The sequence below is a fragment of the Orcinus orca genome, chromosome 11 (genome assembly GCF_937001465.1).
Source record: "Orcinus orca chromosome 11, mOrcOrc1.1, whole genome shotgun sequence".
NCBI lineage: Eukaryota > Metazoa > Chordata > Mammalia > Artiodactyla > Delphinidae > Orcinus > Orcinus orca.
The window spans coordinates 63709585-63733949 of NC_064569.1; the positions used below are offsets into that span (position 1 = coordinate 63709585).

Consider the following 24365-nt stretch of genomic DNA (forward strand, 5'->3'; position numbering starts at 1 on the left):
TGTTATCTGTGCCGGAAATGGCACAACAACTTTGAAACCCTGTTGTGACGACAAGTTTTGGCATTTCAGTAGGAGACAGTAAAGAGAACTCTAAGTTAAGCAACATTTTGCAGTTTTGAAATTTAAAACTTGGAATAGAGATTCTGTTGCCATTCCAGTCAAGGGGTAATGTTTACAAGTAGCCGTGTTGCACACAGATTCACAGTGCAGACTTTAAATCCAACCCTAAATAAATATTTAGCTCAATGATGTGTTAGTGAATGCTTAGTAAAAATCAATGCTTCCATCAAAATAAAATACTGGAGATATTTTTTAAAGTTTGGATGTAAATATTAGTTATTTGTCATTTTTTAATCTAAGTCCCCTTTTTTAAAAAAGCTGTGCATTTTTAAATGTCTAGCATTAAAATGAATACAAGTAGTTCCCTCCCCCCCCCAAAAAAAACAAGGAACACTGATCTGTAGTATTTATGATGCCTAAAGCATGCAGTGTTTTGCTTAGTTCTGTAAATAGAATTATGATTAGGGCTACAAGGTTTCCACAGCAATTTCTAGCCACTGTTGAGCAATAGTGATACCTAAATCTCAGACAATTTTCTTTTTTCTCCATGTCAGGCTTGCTTCTAAAACTAGATAAAAAGAACATGAAAGAGCCATCGGTTTTACTGACTATGAATACATATCATGTTTTGTGAAAACTATATGAACGTACCTACCTAAACAGATTCATTTTGTTTTTTTTTTAAGTATTGTAAAAACAGGCAAAAGTACCAAGTACCAGGAAACTGAGTCAGACCTACTGGTAGCAATTACACTACTGAAAAACCAGATGGTTGACGGGAGGTGCAGAGTCATCCCGTGTTATTTTCACGTTTTCCCTCTAAAAGAGAGAGAGATGTTTATACATGCAAGAGACAAATGAGCTACCAGAAAAATACTATGCACATCCATATTCAGCACGTAGATTAAAAATAAAATAATTGTCTGTTCCCTACAGTAGAACAGGCTTGCCCATTCATCCTTGTGATAGATATGCATGCAAAACCAAAATGAAACCAAATCCCTGCAGATGGCTCATAAGTCACAAAAACTGTTTAATCCTTTCATTGCATCCCTTTGGGAAGCCTGCCCCTTGGTTAGTAGTAACATGCAATATGTATAATGTCAAGTATTCTGTTAGTTTTTTAGTAGAAAGCCTTCATTTTTTCTAACAGAGTTTTGTCCCTGTATTTCATATAAAGAGCTTTATGCCACTCTGTTACCTTAATATGTACATCCATAGAATTCTGTTGTAGCTTTTGTTTTAATAAGAAAAGTGCCAGTAAGCAGAAACCATGTATGGAAATCTTATCTAAAATTGATTGTGGCTCTTATCTAAATTGATTTTAAGAGGCAGGCAGGTAAATCTAAGGTGCATTTTTACATTGCTCTTTCTAGTGGATTTTGCTAGAAAACAGTTGAGTTTCAAGCAGGACTAAAATGAAAGGAGACCTTGGAGTCTTAACCATTGAACAGATGCAGTAAATGCAGCTTTGGAAATACAGCTGTCACTTCACATCTTTTCCACTGAGTACCTATGTAAGCCAATCACCAGAGCTGCTGTCATTATAATATTTTTGTACTTTTGTTGAAAATAGACACTGAGAACTCTTTAAACAGAGTAACGTGCCTATTATCAACCTATTTTTAAATATTTCATTCCTTCTTGATTTTCATTCCACTTAAATTTTTTGATGACCAAAACTAATGAGAACTTATAATAAAAAGGTACTTGTTTCTAGCACTGTGAAATTGTTCATTTGTGAGTTGCTAACTTATCAAACCAAATCAGAAATTCTTGATATCTTTATAACATTAAAGCAGTTCCTGATATTGACTCTTGGGAAGGATTTAATTTTCTTATTCTCTAAACTGAAAGTTGTACTGCTTTCTGCGATGATGTGAGATTATTTTTCTCTTTATCCCTGATGGGATTTTATATATATGTGTGCATATATTATATATATAGTATATATGTGTATAGATGTATGTGTATATACTTACACACATAAACACACACACTAGAATAGTTTTAGGTTGTATCCGAACCTTGATTTGGCTCCGAAAATAGGCAAATAGATAGAATATATTGAAGTGTTCAATATAGCAACAGGCATTTAATTGACTAATAATTGATTCCTTTTTAATGAATAAAATAATGCAATATTCTCTAACAGTGTCTGCCTAACTTAGTAGTATTTCAGTTTTCAAATGGAAAAACTATAATGTAGGGAGCATAATGAACTTCCACAAAATCAGTGTATAAACTATGCACAGAACCTTGATCTCTAAATCTTCAACTTTAAAATCCCTATCTATCTATCTTATACTATATCTACTAAGTATATATATGATATTGTATTGTATTTGGATGTATATAGTGTAAGATGTTTAAGTAGAAATATTAAATAATAAAATGAATCAGTTATAATTCATGACAATATGAAATGATTCTGAACTATGTGTACTCACCTAACCATTGCGCATATTGTTTCCTTTTAGGAAAAAAAATACCAAGAAAGAAAACAAAGAACAAAATACCCGAGAATTCCTAAAGAACAGTAAGTACTTTAATGAGACAATGATTATACTAGAGCTTCTATGACCTTACAAATTTCTTTTATAGAAATATTCACCTTTCTATTTTCTAAGATAAGAAACTAACATACTAAGTGAATGGAGCCTTCTAAAACTCAATTTCAATTTACTGGAGCAAACTGAAAATCATTTATCCTATAATCCTCTTAGATAAGAGGCCAGGGTAATCCTTATGATACATATATGTGGCAGAAAATGTTTATGTTGATTCCATCATATCTTTTGACTAGCATCGTATCATTTTAAATTCTATAGAAGAAAAACAGTAAGTAAAATTTAATCAAATTACCTCACGTTCTCTGTATGTGATACAAATTTTTTTTCACTTTGAACAAAATTTTAAGCAGAATCAATATGCTTGGTTTGTTTATAGTCATTAAATTAGAATTATTAAAAAATGGCAGCCATCTGCAGGCATTAAAACAGAGCTTAATCTCATTAGTGCATTTCTTTCCAATCTTCTCACAACTTAATTATGACATATATTTCCTTACATAGCTATTATTTGTTAGTAATAATTGTTTTTATTAAACAAAATTAAGTGCATTCTTGATATCATTCTTTCTGATAAAACTAGTAATATTGTAATGATTTCCTAGATGTAAACAATTACATATAATGTAAATAATTATAAATTTTGAATATGTGAATATCAAAAAATAGTAAAATAAATATAGGAAAGCAAAATCCACTTTGGTGATCCATGGTATATCACTTTTAATACCATGGTAGTTTTGAAATGAGTTTTCAAATGCATTTCTCTAAAATTTAAAACAGAAATGTTGAAGTAAAATGTAGTGAATTAGCAAAATGATAGATCTATATCTTGATATATATCAAAATAGAATAAAGTCCAATGGAAAGGCTATAAGTGTGATATAAAAAAAGAAATTCATGAATAATTTTTCTAGGATATATACAAATTACACTTAATAAGATTTTCTAGCACCCAAAGAACTTTAAGATGTGATTCATGCATTAAATGATTAAATATAATTAATCATGGTAATGATGATATAAATGCAGTTTATCTTAAACTTATTTTACTTTTGAAGTGTGAGAGAAGCAGGAAGAAAAGGATTTTCTTTTACTTACCTATCTGAATATTATCCCTGTGCTGCCTCACTTTATACAAAGTAATTTACCTCACTTTTTGCTGTGGTTATGGATGGCTATACACTTTCAGTTTTAATCAGAGATTTATAAAATTCAAACTTCAGAACTTTCAACAACTGTTCCTTGTTTTAAAAAAGAAACTCCAAATATGTGAATTGCTTTTCTGAGGTGACATAATATGTTTACATCGTCTTGGGTATAAGAAGGATAATTTAAGAATTAGATTTTTCTATCATGTTTAAAAAAAAGAAAAAGTGCCGCCAATTTGAGTGAATTGCAGAATATGAAATAAATGGGCAATTTCTTTTTGACATGTTTTATTGCCAACATCTTACTGACCAGAGAAAGTCAACTAAGTAATTCAGCCAAAACATAACACCTAGAAATTGTCCCACAAGAAGGCTAGCTTCCCTTTAAGTTTTGTTTTTATGTAAATAAGTCAGTTTTTAAACATAATTTCAATTCCTTACATTACTTATTGGGGAAAAGGTTGGATTTTTAAATGAAAGAACCATGCATGTTTGTTTTAAGGTCTTTATACAAGAGCCAGGTAATACCTACCCTAGCCTCTCACAATTTCTTAGTCATCTTCTTATAATTTTATTGTGAAAAGCTATCAATGGCTTTTTATCTGATCTGATTAATCTATAACTTATCTGGTCTGTTATTCAGTGTGACTTATATAAGTGATTTGATTTGAAATGTAATTTTCAATAGGATTTAGTATGGCATACTTTGGAAGGACCTGATTCAAGTAATGACATCTTTTGCTCATTTGGAATAATCCTAGGGAAAATAATGTATGTTTCCAAGAAAAAAATCATGCCTTTTCTTGGTGCATTTTGTGGTATAGGGCAGTTTTTCCCTTCAGTCTTTAATTGTCTTTTATTTAACAACAACATGTTAAACTACTCGTAAATAATTGTAAGGAAAAAGTGACTCTTTTTAAGATACATATCATCTGATTTAATGGTTCCAGAATTCTTATGCCCTAATCCTTCCATTTTTTTTAATTTTTATTTTATATTGGAGTATAGTTGATTAACAATGTTGTGTAAGTTTTCAGTGTACAGCAGAGTGATTCAGTTATACATATACATGTATCTATTCTTTTTCAAATTCTTTTCCCATTTAAGTTATTGCAGAGTATTGAGCAGAGTTCCCTTGCATTACAGTAGGTCTTGTTGGTTACCTATTTTAAATATAGCAGTGTGTACATGTCAATCCCAAATTCCATATTGATCCCTCCCCACTCATCCTTTCCCGCCAGTAACCATAAGTTCATTCTCTAAGTCTGTGAGACTGTTTCTGTTGTGTAAATAAGTTCAATTGTATCATTTTTTTTAAGATTCCCCATATAAGCGGTATCATATGATATTTGTCTTTGTCTGTCTTATTTCCCTTAGTATGATAGTCTCCAGGTCCATCCATGTTTCTGCAAATGCCATTATTTCATTCTTTGTAATGGCTGAGTAATATTCCATTGTATATATATATATATGTACCACATATTCTTTATCCATTTGTCTGTCGATGGACATTTAGGCTGCTTCCATGTCCTGACTACTGTAAACAGTGCTGCAATGAACATTGGGGTCCATGTATCCTTTCGAACCATGGTTTTCTCCAGATACATACCCAGAGTGGGATTGTTAGATCATATGGTAGCTCTATTTTTAGTTTCTTAAGGAACTTCCATAATGTTCTCCATAGTGGCTGTACCAGTTTACATTCCCATCAACAGCATATGAGGGTTCTCTTTTCTCCACACCCTCTCCAGCATTTACTGTTTGTAGACTTTTTGGTGATGGCCATTCTGACCATTGTGAGGTGATACTCACTGTAGTTTTGATTTACATTTCTCTAATAATTAGCGATGTTGAGCATCTTATTGTGTGCTTTTTGACCATCTGTATGTCTTCTTTGGAGAAATGTTTATTTAGGTCTTCTGCCCATTTTTAAAATTTTTTCTTTAATATTAAGCCACATGAGATGTTTGTAAATTTTAGAGATTAATCCCTTGTCGGTTGCATCGTTTGCAAATATTTTCTCCCTTTCTGTGGATGGTCTTTTCGTTTTCCTTCTGGTTTCCTTTGCTGTGAGAAAGCTTTGAGTTTAATTAGGTCCCATGTGTTTATTTTTGTTTATATTTCCACTACTCTAGGAGAGGGATCAAAAAAGATCTTGCTGTGATTTATGTCAAAGAGCGCTCTGCCTTTATTTTTCTCCAAGAGTTTGATAGTAGTTGGTCTTATATTTAGGTCTTTAATCCAGTTTGAATTGATTTTTGTGTATGGTATTGAAGAATGTTCTAATTTCATTTTTTTACATGTAGCTGTCCAACATTTCCAGCACCATTTACTGAAGAGACTGTCTTTTCTCCATTGTATATCCTTGCCTTCTTGGTCACAGATTAATTGAGCACAGGTGCATGGGTTTATCTCTGGACTTTGTATCCTGTTCCATTGATCTGTATTTCTGTTTTTGTGCCAGTACCATACTATTTTCATGACTGTAGTTTTGTAGTATAATCTGAAGTCCAGGAGCCTGATTCTTCCAGCTCCATTTTTCTTTCTCAAGATTGCTTTGGTTATTCAGGGTCTTTTGTGTCTCCATACAAATTTTAAGATTTTTTGTTCTAGTTGTGTGAAAAATGCCATTGGTAATTTGATAGGGATTGCATTGAATCTGTAGATTGACTTGGGTAGTATAGTCATTTTGACAGTTTTGATTCTTCCAATCCAAGAACGTGGTATATCCTTCCATCTGTTTGTGTCGTGTTTGATTTCTTTCATCAGCATATTAAAGTTTTCAGAGTACATATCTTTTGCCTCCTTAGGTAGGCTTATTCCTAGGTGTTTTATTCTTCTGATGTGGTGGTAAATGGGATCACTTCTTTAATTTCTCTTTCTGAACTACTGTTGTTAGTGTATAGAAATGCAATAGACTTTTATGTCTATATTTTATATCCTGCATTACCGAATTCATTGATGAGTCTAGTAGTTTTCTAGTAGCATCTTTAGGATTTTCTGTCACCTGCAGACACTGACAGTTTTACTTCTTCTTTTCCAATTTGGATTCCCTTTATTTCTTTTTCTTCTCGGATTGCTGTGGCTAGGACTTCCAAAACTATGTTGAATAAAAGTGGTGATAGTGGACATCTTTGTCTTGTTCCTGATCTTAGAGGAAATACTTCCAGTTTTTCACCATTGAGCATTATGTTAGCTGTAAGTTTGTCATATATGGCCTTTATTTTGTTGAGGTAGGTTCCCTCTATGCCCACTTTCTGGAGAATTTTTATCATACATGGGTGTTGAATTTTGTCAAAAGCTTTTTCTGCATCTATTGAGATGATCATATGGTTTTTATTCTTCAGTTTGTTAATGTGGTGTATCACATTGACTGATTTGCATATATTGAAGAATCCTTGCATTCCTGGGATAAATCCCACTTGATCATGGTGCATGATTCTTTTAACATATTGTTGGATTTCGTTTGCTAGTATTTTGTTGAAGATTTTTGTGTCTATGATCATCAGGGATATTGGCCTGTAATTTTATTTTCTGTGGTATCTTTGTCTGGATTTGGTGTCAGGGTGATGGTGGCCTCATAGAATGAATTTGGGAGTGTTCCTTCCCCTGAAATTTTTTGGAATAGTTTCACAAGGATAGGTATTAACTCTTTTCTAAGTGTTTGATAGAATTCACCTGTGAAGCCATCTGGTCTTGGACTTTTGTTTGTTGGAAGATTTTTAATTACAGTTTCAATATCATTACTTGTGATTGGTCTGTTCGTATTTTCTATTTCTTCCTGGTTCAGTCTTGGGAGGTTATACCTTTCCAAGAATTTGTCCATTTCTTCTAGGTTTTCCTTTTATTGGCATATAGTTGCTTGTAAGTAGTCTCTTATGATTCTTTATTTCTGTGGTGTCATAACTTTTCCTTTTTCATTTCTAATTTTATTGTTTTGAGCTCTCTCCCTCTTTTTCTTAATGAGTCTGGCTAAAGGTTTATCAATTTTGTTTATCTTCTCAAAGAACTAGCTTTTAATTTCATTGATCTTTTCTATTGTTTTCTTCATCTCTATTTCATTGACTTCTGCTCTGATCTTTATGATTTCTTTCCTTCTACTAACTTTGGGTTTTGTTTGTTCTCCTTTCTCTAGTTGCTTTAAGTGTAAGGTTAAGTTGTTTATTTGAGGTTTTTCCTGAAGTAAGACTGTATTGCTATAAACTTCCCTCTTAGAACTGCTTTTGCTGTGTCCCATATGTTTCAGGTCTTCGTGGTTTCATTTTCATTTGTCTCTAGGTATTTTTTGATTTCCTCTGATTTCTTCAGTGATCCCTTGGTTATTTAGTAGCGTATTGTTTAGCCTCCACATGTTTGTGTTTTTTTTCCTTGTAGTTGATTTCTAATCTCATAGTGTTGTGGTCAGAAAAGATGCTTGATATGATTTCAATTTTCTTAAATTTACCGAGGCTCGCTTTTTGGCCCAGCATGTGATCAATCTTGGATAATGTTCCATGTGCACTTGAAAAGAATATGTATTCTGCTGCTTTTGGATGGAATGATCTATAAATATCAGTTAATCCATCTGGTCTAATGTGTCATTTAAGGCCTGTGTTTCCGTAATGATTTTCTGTCTGGATGATCTGTCCATTGATGAAAGTGGGGTGTGAGAGTCCCCCATTATTATTGTGTTACTGTCAGTTTCTTTTTTATGGCTGTTAGGAGCACCTCAGTATATTAGGCAAATGCTATGTTGGGTGCATATATATTTACAAATGTTATATCTTCTTCTTGGATTGATCCCTTGATCATTATCTTGTGTCCTTCTTTGTCTCTTGTAACAGTCTTTATTTTAAAGTCTACTTTGTCTGATATGAGTATTGCTACTCCAGCTTTCTTTTGATTTCTACTTGCATGGAATACCTTTTTCCATCCCCTCACTTTCAGTCTGTATGTGTCCCTAGGTCTGAAGTGGGTGTCTTATAGACAACATGTATACGGGTCTTGTTTTGTATCCATTCAGCCAGTCTATGTCTTTTGGTTGGAGCATTTAATCTGTTTATGTTTAAGGTAATTGTTGATATGTATGTTCTTATTGCCACTTGGTTAATTGTTTTGGATTTGTTTTTGTAGGTCTTTTTTCTTCCCTTCCTCCTTTGTTCTCTTCTTTTGTGATTTGAGGACTAACCTTAGTGTTGTGTTTGGATTTTTTTTCTTTTTTGTGTGTGTATCTATTGTATATATTCAGCTTGTGGTTACCATGGGGTTTTGCTATAGCAGTCTATATATAAACAAGATTGTTTTTAAGTTGCTGGTCTTTTAATTTCAAATGCATTTACAATATCCTGCATTTGTGCTCTCCTCTTCTCACAGTTGCTGTTTTTGATATCATATTTGTGTGAAAATGATTTGCTACCTTTACTGTATATCTGCCTTTACCAGTGAGCTTTTCCATTCGTAATTTTCTTGTTTCTAATTGTGGCCTTTTCTTTTCTGCCTAGAGAAGTTCCTTTAGCATTTGTTGCAAAGCTGGTTGGGTAGTGCTGAATTCTCTTAGCTTTTGCTTGTCTGTAAAGCTTTTGATTTATCTGTCGAATCTGAAGGAGAGCCTTGCTAGGTACAGTATTCTTGGTTGTAGGTTCTTCCCTTTTATCACTTTAAATATTTCATGCACTGCCTTCTGGCCTGCAGAGTTCCTGCTGAGAAATCAGCTGATGATCGTATGGGGATTCCCTTGTATGTTTGTGCTTTTCCCTTGTTGGTTTTAATACTTTGTCTTTAATTTTTGTCAATTTGATTCCTATGTGTCTCGGCATGTTTCTCCTCGGGTTTATTCTATCAGGGACTCTGCTTCCTGGACTTGGGTGACTGTTATTCTTCCCATGTTAGGAAAGTTTTCAGTATTATCTCTTCAAATATTTTCTCTTTCTCTTCTCCTTCTAAGACCCCTATAATGCAAATGTTGGTGCATTTAATGTTGTCCCAGAGGCCTCTTAGACTGTCCTCATTTCTTTTCATTCTTTTATGTTTATTCTGTTCTGCAGCAGTGATTTCCACCATTCTGTCTTCCAGGTCACTTATCCGTTCTTCTGCCTCAGTTATTCTGCTATTGATGCCTTCTAGTGTATTCTTCATTTCAGTTATTGTATTGTTCATCCCTGTTTGTTTGTTCTTTATATCTTCTAGTTCTTTGTTAGACATTTCTTGCATCTTCTCAATCTGTACCTTCATTCTTTTTTGAGATCTTAGAGCATCTTTACTATCATAACTCTGAATCTGTTTCAGGTAGATTGCCTATCTCCACTCCACTTAGTTGCCCTTCTGAGGTTTTATCTTGTTCCTTCCTCTAGGACATATTCCTCTGCTGTCTCATTTTGTCTAACTAACTTTCTGATTGCAGTTTCCATTCTGCAGGGTTGTATTTCTTTGTGCTTCTGCTGTCTGCCCCCTTGTGGAAAGGACTGGTTCCTGTCCACCGGTGGGTGGAGCTGGGTCTGTCCCTCCAGCAGGTAGGGCCATATTACAGGGTGTTTATTGGGCAGCTGTATGCTCAGGAAGACTTCAAGCAGCCTGTCTGATGAAGGGTAGGGCTGTGTTCCTGCCCTGTTGGTTGTTTGGCCTGAGGCATCCCAGCACTGGAGCCTACAGGCTGTTGGGTGGGGACAGGTCTTGGTGAGAAGGGGTGGCCTCTAGGAGGGCTCATGCCAATGAGTACTCTCCAGAACTACTGCCACCAGTGTCCCCACACTGTGCCAGAGCCACCCCCATCTCCACAGGAGACCCTCCAATACTAGCGGGTAGGTCTGACCCAGTCTCTTATGAGGTCACCCCTTTTTTCTCTGGGTCCTGGTGCCCACAAGACCCTGTGTGCACCCTCCAAGAGTAGAGTTTCTCTTTCCCCCAATCCTGTGGAATTCCTGAAATCTTACCCTGCTGGCCTTCAAAGCCACATTCTCTGGAGGCTCCTCCTACCATTGCCAGACCCACAGGCTGGGGTGCCTGACGTGGTGCCCAGAACTTGCACTCCTGTCGGAGAATTTCTGTGGTTTAATTATTTTCCAGTTTGTGGGTTGCCCACCCCCCCAGGTATGGGATTTGATTTTATCATGGTTATACCCTTCCTACTGTCTCACTGTGGCTTCTCCTTTGTCTTTGGATGTAGGTTATCCTTTCTGGTAGGTTCCAGCATTTTTTTGTCAATGGTTGTTCAGCAGTTAGTTGTGATTTGGGTGTTTCTGTAGGAAGAGGTGAGCTCATGTCTTTCTACTTTGCCATCTTGTCTCCGCCCACACTGGATCCTTCCTCCTTTCTTTAGTTCCTTCCTTCCTCAAAAAAAATGACTCAATTTAAGCCTGAATAATAAAAAACATATAGTTTATTTCTTTAAAATTTTATAAAATATTTATGAAGAGAAATAATCTGAATTAAAATGATGTCAAATATGTGTTAATATATGTCTTAAGGGTGTCAGTGCATGGAGTAAAGCATGATATTAGGTGACTATTTTTCTTGTCTTTATCTGTAGAATACGTGCTTGTATTATACACCCATGATGAGTAAATAAGCTTTTACAACTTTTATTTGAATCAAACCTTACAAATGAAAGATGTTTTAGCAAAGGAAAGCCATACAGACCTCCTATACTTTTTCTTCAGAGCCCATAGCTTAAGAATGATTTGGTGGGGACTTCCCTGGTGGTCCAGTGGTTAAGACTTCACCTTCCAATGCAGGGAGTGTGGGTTCTATCCCTGGTCAGGGAGCTAAGATCCCACATGCCTCATGGCCTAAAAACCAAAATATAAAACAGAAGCAATATTGTAACAAATTCAATAAAGACTTTAAAAATGGTCCACATCAAAATATATATATATATATTAAAAAAATTGTTTTTAATGATTTGGTGATTAAAATATTACTACAGATCTTTAGAGCACATTGCACTTATATTTCACAAAAACTTTTTGTGCTTAAGAAAGATAAGGAAAATAAGGAAAGAGGACCATTGGATATTGTAGTTTATATTAATAATTTTCCTCTCAATTGCTGAACACTTGGTGGTGCTTTCAAGAGCTCAATGGGTCAGCACTTTATAGACGCTAAACACACTGGAAAATAATAACAAAGAGGATACATATTAAAAATTCAGGTGCTCAAGCGTGCTTCTGGAAAGCTATTCACATTACCCTAGATTTACTAAACCTCTTTAAATACTATTGGGAGTTGATGTTCTCACTCAAGGCATGACTATTAGCATGACTATTATTAACAATCTTGCTTTCCTGGCACACCAAATAGAGCAAGAAGTTTTCAGTAAGAAAGCTCCTAATGGAAAGCAGATTTTAACTAGGAAAGTGTTTGTGATTCACTGGAGAAGAAACATTATTTGTAAATGCTCTGCTCAAGCTTCATTTAGTCAAACCTCTCTTTATTTGAAGTAGTTAAGTCCCTGTAATCAAAAAGTATAGACGTGTGTGTGTGTGTGTAATAGTAGCATAGAGCTAGGGAAAAAAATTTATCTATCTGGTCTAAAGTTCTTATTTTAGACATTACGTCCTTTAATATGCTCATTTATAGAGGGCCAGATAAGACAAGTCATTTATCCAAGCTGTTGTGTCTAGTGACAGAATCAAGAAAAATTCTGGCTTCATTAACCACCCACTGTTTTTCCTATCTGTAGTATTAATTGAAAGAGCTTATAGAAAAACTGAGGGTTTCAGATTGGTTCAAGAAGCCTGTTCTCAAAATTTTAACTTAATTCAACCAAAACTCTAACAAAATTTTATTTAAACAGCATGGCCTACTCTCTACCTGCCAAAAATTTTATTGTGATATGACTCACTAGGATGATGTTTATAGTGGAAAGAATTAGAGAGTGTTAGTTAGAGAATCTGAGTTTGAATCTTGACTTCGTCTATTCCCCCTCTCGTAGCAAAGAGTCCTGGGGAAGGTGATGACTTTCAAGATCACACAGGTAAATTACTACTGGATAACAATAATACATACATACAATCTACCATCAGCAAAAGTTAAGCAATTACCTCTTTGATTCTCTACTTTTATCTAGATGATGAAAAAAAAAATCTGTCCAGTCTGCTTCCTGAGACTCTCTGAGAGCTAATTAGATTGCTGTAGTGATGTTATTACATTATTTTATAAGATCTTATACTATGTTACTGTAAAAAAAAAACAAGTTCCTTTTGTGTGAAAATTTGACTTTACTGTTTTGGGAATCCAATATTTCATTTTACAACAGTCCATTGCTGATGAAATCAAAGTTATTGATTGATGTCCGTTTTAGACAATAATGGTCACCCAGAAAAAAATTCCCTTTTCCTTGAATTTATAATTTACCCTTAATCCTGATCAGCTTTCTCACACATAGACCTAAGAGAGTTCTTATAAAAAAGGAAGAGTGTTAGGAAGGGAAAAGGAACACTTATTGGGCTCTTAGTTTGTCACATGCTCTACTAATTATACAATTAAATTTCATTTGATTATCAAAAGTACTCCTCCTATGTTATCATGGGTTCATCGATAATGAAAATAAGAACTGAAAGCCTTATAAAGTTAGCCTAATTTAGTAAGCAGAAGTTTTACCATTTGAACTCAGGTCTGATTTACCCCTTTTCAAGTTATCACTCTTAAACATTTAACAACGGGTGAAGGCAAAGCCTATTTCATTTTCCTGTATGAATGATGGTATGGTGGGAGGAGGTGGAAGTAAACAATATATCACTTTTTAAAATGTAATTTGTCTATGAAGAATACTTGATGTACAGATAATACTACTTTATCACTTATCGTCAATAAACATTAGGTTGCATCATGCCTATTTGTCCTTCAGATGCTAAAATTAAACCATGGTAGGAGAATTTAATTATTAAAGACAGCTATCTTTAGATAGGAAAAAGTAGAACCAAAATTTAAATGAATGATAGCCATAAGTGTAAAAGATCACCTACAGAGAAAGAACTATATTTACTCTATTTTTTGTTTGTAAATTAACAAATTGATGTTCACAGTATGTGCTTCTTAGATTTTTATGCTTACGTTATTATCTGGACTTGTTCCCTTTAAAATCATTGGTAAAACTTCAGAAATTTATCCCTTTGTTCATTATTCTTTAATATTTGCTAGTGAGTGCCTACCGTCTACACTGTCCCAGGTGTTAGAGATACAGAAGTGACCAAAGCACAGCCTCTGCCATCAAGTAGCTTATATTTAGAGTAATTACAAATACTGGAATGTCTATTTTATAAAGAGAATAACAGTACTTTGACTTACAGTAATTTAAGATTCTCATATGATTAACCATGGTCAGAATCACTTTATGTATTTATTTACTAGGTGACTGAGAATTTTGTTGCTTTCTTTGGGACATTGGGTATGATGGGTTTCCCACAATCATTACTATTCATGGTAAAGCAAAGCTAAACAAATTTTGTGACTTAGGGCATTTCCTAGAACACTAAAGAAGGAGCCTTCTGTAATCATATTATAGCATTGTACTGGCTTTGGAAACTCACTCTCTGTGTTCAAATACCAGCTCCACTGCTTATTAGCTATGGGATTTAGGGCAATTTAGTAGACCTTGTGATTGTAGGTACTACACTGAAGTTAGCTATTATACTTATTCAATAGAAGTTGATAGAATTCAGTCCGTTTTTTATTTCTAGAAACATTAAGCTTTGATTTGGCTGCTCTTATTGAAATTAGTCTTTATTTTGTTCTGAAATTTTTATCATCTTTCATGACTCAAATATAAGTTGTATAGTTACAAAAGAGAAGGGAAATGCTTTCAGATCAGCAATATGGTTTTAGAGATATGTGAAGGCTAAAGTTAATAAGACTTTAAAACAAATGATTCAGCCGAGTGATTAATGCTAATTTTGATCTGCTCTAACATGGAGACTTATTTACAGATTTGTCGGCACCAGGGCATTACTGTGGGTTGCATTATTCATTTGTGTAATTAAGAACATTGGCAGTGGAGGAAGGAACTGCATTCAGGTCCTTTTCCTGCCACTTACTTGCTGTATGACCTCAGGAAGGCAATTTAACCTCTGCCTCAATGTCCTCATATATTACAATGGAGATAATAAATCCTATTTTATAGGCTTCATATGAGAATTCCAGTACACGTTTTTTAAGTGTTTATTACAGAAGTTAATACAGTAACATCAGCAGATAGTACTTCTGTTGTTATATTTGCTATTAAAGATATCTCCTTTGCAATATTAAAGGGGCATTTTTTAAAAATCATAAACCACATACAAGTCTGCAAGGAATAAAGACGAAGGAAAGTACAAAGGACGAAGAGTAATGAAGGCTGGTTAGAAAACCTGAATGCAAGATGAAATTTGGTTTCGATACAGTAGTAGTCTACCATGAGCCCTCTCCTAGAAGGCCTCTTCCTCCTTAAAGCAAATGCTACTGAAATTAGACAAGGCCAATAGCGTGGCTCCCTTTCAGAGAGGTCAAAAGTAAGACTTGAGACATTTTGACAGTCTTCATGGTTCTACAAGTAAGCTAAATCAGCATGCATCCTGTTGTGAAGGGTACCAAAAAGGCTTTCTACCCTACCAAGAAATGCCTTCCTTTGGGGTCACAAATGGGGTCATTTTCTCCAGAGAAAATAACCCTAACCCCAGCTGTAGGCTGAGCAGGTTTCCAGAAATAAATTATACCCAACACATGCTATTACAGGCACCATTGTAAAGTTAAGGGCAGTTTTATGCCACTGCATAGCAAAATGATACACTCTTCCTTTAAAGAAAGTTACATAAAATTTTGTATGTGATATCTAAAACTGAAATCGCAAAATTATTCTTTCACCAAGGAAATCTCAGATAACAGCACTTCTTATTTTGCTGCTTTTCCCCCGTGTTAAGGAATCAGCTGAGTTTCTCCTCATTTTAGTACCTCACCTATGTTGTTAGTAAATTTCACATCTACCATTTTAATTTGCTTTATTGTTTGTCATTCTTTTGCAAATATCGTAAAAATCCCTTTATAATACTGACATGGAGTATCAATACCAACACCACTCTCCTTTTCATGTCGAATCCTGTTCTGCCTCTAAAGACAGGTATATCCCAGCCTCAGTAATAATGATTCATTTATCACCAGAAAGTAATTCATGGTAAATATCTTATTTTTCTCTTTTCCTTAAAAGTTAATTCTTACATAAACTACACACAATTTTATTTCTTTCCTATTCTAAAATATAAAAAATCTGGTTCAGCATATGCTCCATTGCACATTTGAGCAATTTATGTCTCCTTATGGCTAATATGAATTGCTTAACCCTGCTATTGTTTTTATTTTCCACTTTCAAAAGTATCCTGGCAAAGCCTATGTTTATGAATTGGTACAAAATGTTTCAGACTGAGGAAGGAAAGTCTCTAAACAAGTGCTCAAAGTACATAGGCTTCCTAACTCGATGACCCCCCAAAGTGGTATTATATGAATTTTCAACAGTCTGAAATGTAAAAACTAATTCTTAGCAGTTTTGCCAGTTGCTCAGGGTTTTTGCTTATCCATTTTATTTTGGCATGTAGCATTGACACGTTTGCTTTAACATCTCCTGGGAAGTACTTATTTTTTATTAACTATGTAATATTTGAACATTATTTAGCCTTGAATTTTCCTTCTCTTTTGTATTTTAAAATACATTTTCCTCATTTTAGAGAAGGTTTTCATAATGCCCCCCCATTGTGTGGGGCATTTCATAATGCCCCCCCCAGCATTTTATATGTGATAGTATTTATAATATCATTGTATTCTAGAATGCATGATTTTTAAAAATTTATCTGAATTATAACTAACATAATTCTAGAAAAAGATGGGTTTGCATAATTGTGTAATTATTAATATGCCCATTGTTTCCAATTATGATGAGATTTGAACAATTGTCAATATAGTTTACAAAAGGCAAAGCCAAATTTGTTATTGAGACAGCTAAAGAAATGGAGAAAAAACAGGCAGTCCCCCACCTATGAAAGTTATGTTTTCTTTCTATTTCATGAGATAGATATTTACTCAGAGTCATTGCACAAACAAACCCATGAAAAGCCACAGTCTCCACTGAGCCACAGTATTTAGAGCATTGGGAATGGGGATGGCATGAGTGAAAGGGGGACAACAGCAAAATGTTTCTCCATTTCTCCTGACACTGACTTGACCCTGCCCAAAATTTGAAAAATAAGTAAAGCTGGCTTTCCATACTGCCTTATCTCTTTCTGACCTTTGCTTTTTTCCTGATGTAATTCTGTTTCCCACCTAGTGTTCTTGAGATGCCTTTTCTTTAAAGCGGTTTCAGCTTCTAATTTCCTCACCCCACTTTTCTCTTGCTCAGCACGCCTCAGTGCAGCTGGTATAGGGAAGCTACTAAGAAAAAAGGAACCGGCTCAAAGTACTCGTACTGGCCCTGCATTCTCTCTGCTCTCCCCCCAACCCCTACACACAATAGTGTTAACCCAAAAAGCAAATGACAGAGGGGATTTTACACAGTGTGAGGTCCTGAAATGATGAGCTCAGATGGTATGGGTGGAGATATTTGGGGACACAAACTTTCAGTCCATCGCAACCATCTATACCAACCATTCTATTGGGACGACTCAGATCAAGAAAGTAGCGCTTAAATTTTAATTTTCAATTTGTATCATAACTAACTCTGGATGTAAATATAATTAGTAATGATGAAACAAATGCTGTGTCCTTTCTGTGCTGGTATCAACAGTTATGGAAGTGGCACAGTGAGGCCAAGCCAGCCCATGCCTCTGTCCTCGGACTGACGGCAACGGTGGTCCCCATTAACTGAACGCTTACTTCCCCCTGAGCACTTTACATGTAATTTCCCCTATTTCACAAACGAGCAAACTGAGAGGCAAACTAACTTTCTTAATGTAACATATCTTATAATTTTTGAGCTAGATGCCAACTCGAGTCTATATAGTGCTAAAACCCGTACTCTTAAACAGACAAACTTCAGACTTATACCAAAACAATGTTTGAAGAATTTCTCTCTGCATGAGAGGGTGAACTCCTCGAGTGTGGTAGGCGAATCATCTTTGTGTCCCAGACTCTGTGCCAGAGTTCGTGCTCAGTGCTAGCTGAACCAAACTGATGACTTTTTTACTCAGATCTCTCATAGTGGTGGCTTTATTGAAAATTTTCTTTTCTCTTATTTTTCCTCACCAAAGCTAGATTAATCCACATCCCCAAACACTCCATTGCAATAAGGTTTTCTTTTCAAGAGTTGTATCTTTAGCCCTATACAAATTTGTCATTTATTTTGACCTTTTTTTAATTATGATAAAATATACATAATATAAAATTGACTGTTTTAACCATTTTTAAGTGTACAGTTCAGTGGTATGAAGTTCTTTCACACTGTCGTACAACCATCACCACCATGTACCTCCAGAACTTCTTCATCTTCCCAAACTGAAACTCCATATCCATCAAACAATAACTCCCCATTCCCTCTCTCCACAGCCCCTGAAAACCACCATTCTACTTTCTATCTCTATCAGTTTGACTACTGTAGGTATCTCATATAAGTGGAATCATGCAGTATTTGTCCTTCTGTGTCTGACATATTTCACTTAGCAAGGTCCATCCATGTTATAGCATGCGTTAGCATTTTTATGCTTCTTAAGCCTGAATGATATTTCATTGTATGTATATGCTACATATTGTTTATCCATTTATCCTATAGTTTATTGAATAATGTAGCTGTCCAATGTGGAATTCTTTGCCATTTCCTAACTTAAGATGCAAATATAGAAATGCAATGAGTTTGTGACTTCTAGGACAGCTATTCTTTTATGTCATAAACTCTAAAATTAATCACAGAATGCTAGTTGAGTATAGGCAATCAGCAAAAGAAATAGATGAGTTAGTTTAAGATAATTAGGGTGTCTGAGTCATAAATATGCCATGTTTTAACTGCTCCAACTAGAATTAGGCAGTCTTCATGTGATTATCTGATGTTTTTACACATCAACTTTTCTTTAGAAGATTTGAGAAGCCGCTGGTATTTTTAAATTGCCATTTCTCTAAAAATAAATAGAGGCTTGTTGATTCAAAATAGGAATGCAAATTTATAACCTTCAACTTTTTTAATACTACCATTTAACTTCTAATCTGTGTATTATGAAATATTGTTCAAGAATTACTGGATGAATCTTAAATCAATAAGAAAGAAATGATCTATTCATCCCTTCATGTTTTCAACAAATGTTTCTTATGTGCTTACTATTTTTACAGCTAGCATTTACTGAATGCAAGATACACACACATATGTTTATAGCTGTATATATCTTCTAATAGACAAGCTTTATCACCATTTTTACAGATGAGGAAGCTGAGGATCAGAAAGGTAAAGTGATTTTCACAGCTAGTAAGTGGCAGAGTTGGAATTCTAGATGCATGGCTCTTGCTCTCTGCCACCTCACACTGCCCCCCCTCTACATGCTATGCATGGTGTTATATGCAGGGCAAGACACCATCTCCACCCTGGAGTAATTCACATTATAGTGGAATTGGTGAACATTCTAAAATGCATCATAATAGTACGATAAGAAATACTTGGAATCCAGTTGGACATGGCTTAACATCGCCTGAAAAACTTTACAGAATAAAGGGCAGTCCATCTTGACCTTGCATGACTTGCTTCCATGCTGGTTTTCCACTTTGATTGCTAAAGAATTTACTTAAGCACATGGTATGGTTGGTTAGGGTTGAGGCTGTAATGAGATCATGAAGGTCAAGTTCAAGTGTTTGTTTGAAGTCAATCTCTAGCCAGTGGAAAACCAGTTTTTTAATGTTATTTTTTCTGCTTAATCTCTCATTCTGTAGAAGCCTTAGTAATAGTAACAATTTTTAAAAAAAAGATAAGTTTCAGAAAAATAATTTTTGTTAGCTTGTTAATGTTCTGGCATTATAGAAATGAGGCAAGATTTAAGTGTATGACCTTGGCTTTTGTTCAGAACCATCCCTTCTCTCGGGTGATCCTCAACAGTATGATCCATAATAACCTTTCGTTGCTATTTTCTGACCTGTTGGGCGAGGCACTGAAGCCTGCTTCCCAAGGTCTGTGTTGCTCTAAGTTACTGCAGTGAGGAAATTTCACAGTGCTGTCATGCTTTTGGTTAATACAGTTTTGTGTTTTGCTTGGAAAAGACAATTCTGATAGTGTCCTACTGATTCAGATGTTTTCTGACAGTAGCTGCCTACCAGGTTTGCCTTCACTGACTTTTCAATGTTCTGTTACAAATAACTTGCATGTACAATTTGATATTGAAGGGCATAGAAGGTTCCCCACTGTGCATGAAGTTGGAGCAGCCCTGAGTCACGGGGTGGTGTGTGCTTATTCTCATTCTGAAATCACCCACTTGTCCTAGGCTGTTGCCATTACAGGGTTGCGTTTTCTCTGTCATTCTTTTTTCTTCTCCCTGTTTTATTCTTTAAACTTCATTCTTAGAAATCCCCCATGATGAGTGAAACTTGATATATAAAGTCATAGGTGTTTTCTTATTTTTTTGGACACCTGGAATCCACAGTATATTGAATTGCAAGTACATATTTTGTTAGTAATTTTAAAAGAAACCTATTTTTCGATTCTTCTGAAATTGTGGATGGTTAGAAATGTCTGTTATAATAAAAATAACTATCAATCATTTAATGAATGCCTACCACTTGCCAAGCTCTGTGCATAGCAATTTTTACATGTTATCTATAATTTTGACAACTCTACAAGGTAGGTTATCATTGCCCCATTTACAGATGAGGAAACTAAGACTCTGAGAGATCAAGTCACTTGCCCAAGATAATAATAATCACTACTCTCTCTCTAATCATGCTTGACTTTTAGTATCTAAAATGATAGTAATGAATAGTGTTTGGATTTGTAGAGCACTTCACAGTTTGCATGGCAGTTCACATACGGTACCTCTTTTAACCTCACAAAACTGGTATCTGTACTTTCTATTTCGTCTTAGTCTCTGTAAGACCATTTTAAGGCTCCAGATTCTGAAATGGATTATGAATTTCCTTGGGCTGAAATATCACCCTTTGTTAGGTTAGCATCATTTGAAATAATAGCTTCGTTTCTACCACTGCTAGTTTATCAGTGGAGAAGGCAGCTGGAGAACTTGCCTGTTGATACCCTTGAAGAATTCGGGGCATTATGCTTACCCAGACAACAGCTGCCTAAAGCAGAAGCATAATAGTGTTTTCGAGACCATAATTCTCTGCCCAAGAAATCTGTGTAAAAATTATATACATAGCTGCTATTTTTTACTGTCTCCTACCAAGATCCCAGCCCACAGCATCCTTGCCATTTAAAGACGTTCCAGTCTCTGCAGACTGTTCCCATATCTTCATATGTACTAAAGCATCCTATTCATTCATATACATGAATAGACATAGGGAAGAGGGGGAGGAAATAGACAAGTGCACAGAGAGAGAAAGGACACCTTACAGTATTACACAAGGATAAGGTTACAGGAAAATCGATACTAAGTACATTTCTGTCTCATCACTAGTAGTTCCGAAACTCAATGACCTTAGATTCTCTGACATAACTTAGGGTGGAAAATACCAATTGGGTAATGGGAACAACAAATAAAAAAGTTTAAATAGAAGAAAAAATAAAACAATTAAAGCCACCTGTTATCTCCCGTCCCCCATGGACCACAAAACCACTCTACTCATCATTTCAGAAAGTTCCCTATTCTTTCAAACACCAGAGCTTTGGCTTGAGAGTTTGTCCCCACTTTTCCTGACCTAACCTCCTCCTATGCTAAGTTTCTCCGTCTCATCTATATCCCCAGAGCATCTACCACAGCACTGCTCGGATCTGCTGGATGGGAACAGAGTCAGCCATCAGTAGGGTAACCTTGCCACCTCCTCACCCCCATCATTCCAGAGAGCAGTCCAGCCCTTTGAGCACAATGCCCAGCACACAGCAGAGGATTCTACAGCACCAGACCCTGTGCTAGTTCTGAGGGTTAGCCTCAAGGAATGTTAGAAGAAAGGGAATGAAGGAAGGGAGGAATGAGAGAGAGGGAGGAATGAGAGAGAGGAAAAAGAGACGGAGGGGGAGGGAAGGGGAAGGAAGGAAGGCGGAAGATATAAAAAAACAATGTCATGATTTAATCTATCACGTAGTTTTTCATGTAAAACAGTTTTTTCAGCAAAGAAAGACATTTATTTGAAAAAATAAATATTTCAGAGTCATTCAGAACTCACAGTGGGGATGAGGGAAATGAGTTTTATGTAGGACTAGAAGTCAGATCTTATAATTTGTTTTCCCACTATTTTGGAAGTTTATTTTTCTTATTACTATTTCCACTTTTATTATGACAAGGTCTTTGTTCACTCCTTAGCTAACAAATTTTAGAAACAGACAATTTTATATGTTTTTATAATGTAACAAATAAGATACGAAGGCAAAAGAATTTTATCTCCCAATCTACAAATTACTGCATTAAAATATTCCTAAATAATGCAAAATCCACCATATACAAGTGTGAGGGTGAGTGTGTTTTCTTTTTTGGTCTCTGTGAGACTGATTATGCTAATTGATACCAGTGCTCCTAATAGGAACTAACTACTCCCCAAGGAAACACCATTTACTATTCATTCTCCTGCTCAGGCGCTCTGTAGCTTTACTTTCTCCTTTTTAAAATTTCTCAGCACTGCCCTCATCAATCCTAAGAAAACTCCTGATTTTTCTAGCACTTCTAGGCCTTGAGGGGCTGCATGCTACCATTCTACTGCTCTTCATACATTCCAACAACTAGAAACTCATGGATAGAGTGTTGATCATAAGACACATTGCTCCGCTTAATGATTGAGACTTGATTCCGATTCTTGCTATACTTGTGGGCAGACAATGTATTTATTAAATAAAAAGCCGATGTTTTATTTTTCTTCCTATCTATCTCTCTGCTACTCAAAAACAAATATCCCGGGAGCAATAGTTAGTTAGCAGTCACGGAAGGCAAGAAGATTAAACAGAAAAATAAACAACCTTGAGAAAAAGAAAATCAAGTATGATTTTTGAATAGTACCTTGAAATGTATTATAATCACTTCCTAACTTCTAAATCAGATCTGACCAACACATACCCCAGTATCTATTGAAATCTATAGGTCAAATATTACACAATGAGAAAGGAATATTTATTAGTCTTTGTGCATTTATAGGCGTAGAAGATGCTGTGTGAACTGGTTTGAATTTTTCATCTGTTCATTATCTTATGGCTTCAATTAGTAATGAGCAGAAAATTGAAAAAGATGGAAAAGAAAGAGGGGAGAAAGGAAGAGTAAAAAGATCAAGGGTTGCAAAAATTATAAAAGAACAAAGTAGTTACTCACAAGATAGATAGAAAAAGAGATATTTCACAAAAACGAGTTGGATTATGGGTTGGAGGGAAAAGACCACACATATGCACAGCCACGTACACGCAACACATCACCCACACATGTGATATACTGACCATACTGACCACACACAAAGATGTACACACATGCACAGACTCCGCCTCAGATGTATCATCCACACACACAAAAGCACAGACTACACACTTGCTCATTTGCTCACAAGCACACACAGACACAACAAAGTTATGCTCCCATATCTCATAGTGGCTTCCCTTGGTCCTCAGTGCTCTGGGGGCAAGGATGGGGAGGGCAGGGCTCACAGTTGCCTAGGACTGGCCATGCGACCAGATCTGTAAAGCTCCACTATCTTTGCTGTGCTGCACCTTTATATACTGCTGTACAGTATCATTCCAGAAAATCTTAAATTTATAGTCTATATGCTTCAGATATCTTTTGGTTCCTAAAGCAAATTCAGTGACCATCTAGCGTGAGGAAGCAGAGTCAGTGCCAAGGAGTTACGAGCAATATTGCATTCCCTTGAATTAAATATCGTGGATTGTACTTATCTAACGCTGAATTCATACAGTGGGAATAATAACACTGGCCTAATGAGGAATAAGTGAAATAACGTTTGTAACACACCTAATACAATGCCTGGTGCATAAAAGATGCTCTAAAAAAAAAAAAAATGGAGAAGGGCGAGGCGTAATTTTACCTTTGTTATAAAGATTTCTAGCTGCTGTTGGTTTGGTTGATTTCCCTCATATAATCTACTAGATCTGATCACCTTTTAGTGTCCTAAGAAATATTAATAAAGACTACTTAGTCCACATTAATCTGTCTCTGAAATCTGAATAAAACTTTAAAACTTTCAAAGGTAGTTCAGAAATACACACGAAGTAAGTGTTACGTATATATTTCCTCAAGGCAGTCTGTTGAGTATGATTTTAGATCATATATCCGTGTACTGGAGAAACCCTTCTGCTATGACAAGCTACTTAAATTGTGAGATTCACCCAGTTTATAAAAATCAACATGCTTTTTTAAAAGAAAGCATTTAAAAAAATTCTTTCAAGTGTTAAGAAGAGGATAATGTTATAGATGTTGGTTAAACGTAGTTGTATGGAATTAAAATCATCTAGCTCATGACTATTTGTTCAGATGTCCCTCCTACAAAAATAGAGTTCTTATGTGTACTGAATTCTCATAGT

At 35.3% G+C, this 24365-nt stretch overlaps 1 protein-coding gene and 1 long non-coding RNA gene across 4 annotated transcripts in view; one reads left to right on the plus strand and one right to left on the minus strand.

Moving 5' to 3' along the window:
- The window catches only part of SYT1 (synaptotagmin 1), a 540189-nt gene that overhangs the window by 178841 nt on the left and 336983 nt on the right, over nt 1–24365 (plus strand). For all 3 annotated transcript variants that reach the window (XM_033431327.2, XM_004271581.3, XM_033431328.2), the window contains one exon: nt 2541–2599. The gene's annotated coding sequence lies outside the window, so the exon portion shown is untranslated. The remainder of the gene's footprint in view (nt 1–2540; nt 2600–24365) is intronic.
- Nucleotides 2919–24365, minus strand: part of LOC117201968 (uncharacterized) — a 314961-nt gene continuing 293514 nt past the window's right edge. Inside the window, exons 4-5 of the long non-coding RNA XR_007470358.1 lie at nt 11396–11544; nt 2919–11112 (exon numbers count right to left, since the gene is read on the minus strand). This is a non-coding gene — a long non-coding RNA (uncharacterized LOC117201968). The remainder of the gene's footprint in view (nt 11113–11395; nt 11545–24365) is intronic.